Genomic DNA, 4,078 nt, shown 5'->3' on the forward strand with positions numbered 1-4,078 from the left:
TCTGGTCGTAGTCTGTGTTCCTAGTCTCACATCAATTTAGCATTTAGTGTTTTCGGTTTACAGATGATGACCATTTTATGTTTTTAAATTCAACTGTCTTGGAATGAATTTTGTGGATCCAGGAAATATATTATCAATTGTATTATTGAGAGTTGACAGAAATGGCCTGTATTATTATTACGCTGCCAGCAGGGGTCAGTAGGGTGCTTACCAGTAGCAGGCCAACCGGTACAATGAGCCATTGAAAACCAATGGCTATAATGTGACTCATTGTGCCATTAATCAAAACTATCCTTGAGTGGATCATTTGCATAGGAAATTGTGATATATTGAGCATGACACAGATGGAACGCTAAATCAAAACCATTCCATCAATTACAATCTGCAGCCTTGGAAGTGCCCCAAGAGGACTGAGCCTGCCTTCGGTGAGAACACACACACTGGAATGGATGAAATGTATACGTGAGCACATATACCCAGCCCTTTCACACAGATGCACATCAACTCTTGGCAGACCCGAAAGCCCTGCGAACAGACCACACATGCAGACTTCGTCTTGCATTCCTCCACCAAGCTTTTAAATAAGGAACAGCAGAGAAGGGCAGCTCTACCCGTGTCAGCCAATGCAGTGAGGTTGATTTCATGGCAGATGTACCACTTTTTATTCCCCTGCCGTCAAAATGTAACTGTTGCTTTCCGACAACTCCTTCTGCGAAACCTAAAGATGACCTCTGCGCACCATAGAACTCGAGGAGGCAACATTCCATCACCAGCATGTACTATATGGAGCCCAAGTAGTTCCCGTAGTATGGGGTAGAAAGGGCCAAACCAGAAATCATGTGACTGTAGAGGCGAAGAGGGTGTCCCGCATGCAAGGTCACACTGGTGGTGAGTGCTCATCTGTAACTCCAAGCACCAGTCACATTGACTGATGTGTTGCTGGCGCAGAGGGGAAACAAGGAAGGAATGTGTGTGTGTCTCCATACAGCAAGTGCGGGGTGGCAGTGTCAGTGTCCTTCTGCTTTGGGAGATGGCTTGCTGAATACTGCATTAGCCAGCTGCCACGAGGAGGTAAGAGTGATCCTCTGTGTCTGTCCCTCTACCCCTTTACCGCTCTCTGCCTCTCACTCAATGACATTTACGCAATACACTATTATTGCGACAGTCAAAATCTGAGTAGATCTGAGACATCGGACTCAGAGACTGCAGTTTGCATAAATTGAATTGGGCAGCCTGTTTTCTTTTTCACTAATTGCTATTTTGACCAATCAGATCAGCTCGGAAAAATGTATTGACGGGAAAAGATCTGTTATTGGTCAAAAGACCAATTAGTGGAAAACATATCAGAATTGGGCTGTCTGTAAATGCAGCCACAGTGTGGGCACACACAATTACACAGTCGCACATTCGCTCGCTCGCATCTTCCTGTCACTGCAGTGAGCGTCCACTTCGACACTGGCAGTTAAATAGCTTGAAAAAGGATCTTTCATTGTTTCAAGTGGATACTTTTTAAACATTGATAGATGTTTCCTTTGAACAGCTTTGTTGTTGAGGGCCTTGGATTATTGAACAGTATTGAATATTTATATCATAATTATAGCAGGCCAAGCCTATGCTGGATCCTCTGTTCTTTCTACAGTAATTAGAATGTTGATTTGGTTTGTGACTGGTGATTGTTGGAGGTCATTGCTTGAAACACTCCATTGGTGGTCTTTTTGTGCTAATTAAAAGCTGTTGTGTTTCCTTTTAAACAAATTCAAATAATTCCTATAATAAGGACATATTCCTCTTTAGTTGGCTCCCCTACGTCCTCTGCATATAATTTATTGCATGCCAATGAAAGAGATTAGAAGCGTGCATAGTCTTTGCATAAACTCTCACAGATGTATCGTAAATGATTCATCCGTTGTTTGTTTATTGGTAAAAACTCATTTTGTAAAACTAATTAATTCCTAGCTCAGCATTCATTTGTCTGAGATGTGTAACGCAAAGCGAGGCAACTACAGCAGCGCATCGGTTTCTGGCCTAAAATACATTTATGCGATTTGTTGACATTTTAGTTTCTAATTCCTTGAATATAAACAGCAGGTTTCCTGCAGTTTCTCTTCACCCCGCACCCATTCACCCCTATAACCATGAGTCATAACTATCCGTCTACCCCCATCCCCTACTGTGACAGGCTCTCAGACAGAGAGCGGCTGTGCATCGATTCAGTGGCTAAAAAGGCATTTTGAATTCACATGCCATTTACCCCCGCCCCCCCCCCCCCACACACACACTTTACTCCTGCAATTCCATTAACCTCGCCCTCCCCTCTGGCACAATCCCCCTCTTCTATTTCTCTCTCTTTCCCCCCTGTCCCCTTTTTCCCTAACCCTTCATTTCTGGTTCATTTGAGAGAGAAAGTGAGAGAGGGATGACCCCTGTCTTTCTTATTCTCTCTGACCCCCACCCTTAACACCTATTATCTTCATCCTGCCCCTCTCTGCCCTGACCGACCACCAGCCATCTCTCTCTCTGACCGGTCAAATGAATGAAAAGCAAACGGATGTTATCACTAACGGAACCTCCCTTAAACACTGATTAATTCATATGCATATTCATACATTCCGACAAATGCACCAGGTGGGGCCGGCTGCGGCTGACACACTGACCCAGTTGGCCGAGGAAGTGTAGTGTGTGCGTGAGGAACAGACACAGAATCATGGCTGTAAAAAAAAAAAAAAAAGAGGAAGAGGAATACATTTAGCTGGAGGGTATGAAAAAGCACTGTAGGGCCAGCACTGTAGGGCCAGCACTGTAGGGCCAGCACTGTAGGGCCAGCACCGAGGAGAGGATGAGACGGCAGCTAAAGGTGTCAAACATGTCAAATTAGAGGAGAAGAGGTGAAGAGGAAGGGCACAAAGTGAGAGGGGGCTTCAGACATGTGCCCTTTGGTTGGTATAATTTCTAAATCATTTCCACGAAATAACGACTCATATCTGTCTCTCTGTCATTGTTAAGTGCACCTCCCCAGTATCTGATCTACAGGGCCGTGAGCAGTTTATTAAAAAGTGAAAGTCATTCTAAATGAGCTTATAATGCTCACCCCTCTCTGGAAACAGCAGACAGACACTAATGGGATGCTGCAGTGCATCTCTGACAAAGTTAAACACAATGGGACGGACAGTCGGAGAGATGGGGGATGTAGAACCGTAGGGGGTGGGATGAACTAGCCAACACAAACCATATTTCTGTTCTCAAATAAATAAGCTGCCCCACCCATTAGTACTTTATGAGTAGCCTACTGTCCCTTATGTGGGCAATCGTTGAGGGGAGCTCAATGCAAGCCTGACGGCATCAGACACCGAGGCTGTGAAGTGGTCGGCCTGTCTACTAGGACGTGGAGCATTCAAAAGGATGAACCGTCATGAATTGTCGTGTCCATCTGTGATTTAGGTCAAGGCCATCTCTCTCATGTTTGCATTTTAAGGGTCCAGTCCGACAAGCGCAGAGACGACTCGTGTCGGGCCACCATTTCAATGGCAGCACAATCGACTGCATTGTGGAGACACCGCTGCTCTTATTAGCGTCCTCTCTCGCCATCTCTCTCTCTATTGATCTGAAGCTGAATTGCATTCACAGTGCATACAGTCACAGAGTCCTCACAGGCCTGATGCCTTTAATAGGTTGCCTGTGTGCTGGAGCTAGCTCAAACCACTGAGGGATGCACTGACTACATTCTCACCCTTGTGCATAAACAGAGTGTCAGTGTAGCATCATGATTACCATTGAGGTGATTCATGCCAGGGTTACGAGGCAGGGCGGAGTGGGGAGTAGGGGACATGTAGAGCAGAAGGGAACCAAACAGTTGGAGTGGAGTGCAACCTCATCGTTCAGAACCAGTCAACCCCCCCCCCCCCCCCCATCATCATTATCATCGTTGTCTCTGCTCTTACAATCTAGTATGTCAGGATAAAACAGTTTGGGGCAGTCATCATAACAGTTGTGCCCAACAGGAAACAGGTCAGATGGATTTCAGACACTCCCTCACTCTGCCAGCTAGGACTGCACTCTGAAGGACTGAAACCATTAGAGC

This window comes from Oncorhynchus clarkii, chromosome 10 (genome assembly GCF_045791955.1).
Source record: "Oncorhynchus clarkii lewisi isolate Uvic-CL-2024 chromosome 10, UVic_Ocla_1.0, whole genome shotgun sequence".
Taxonomy (NCBI): Eukaryota; Metazoa; Chordata; class Actinopteri; order Salmoniformes; family Salmonidae; genus Oncorhynchus; species Oncorhynchus clarkii.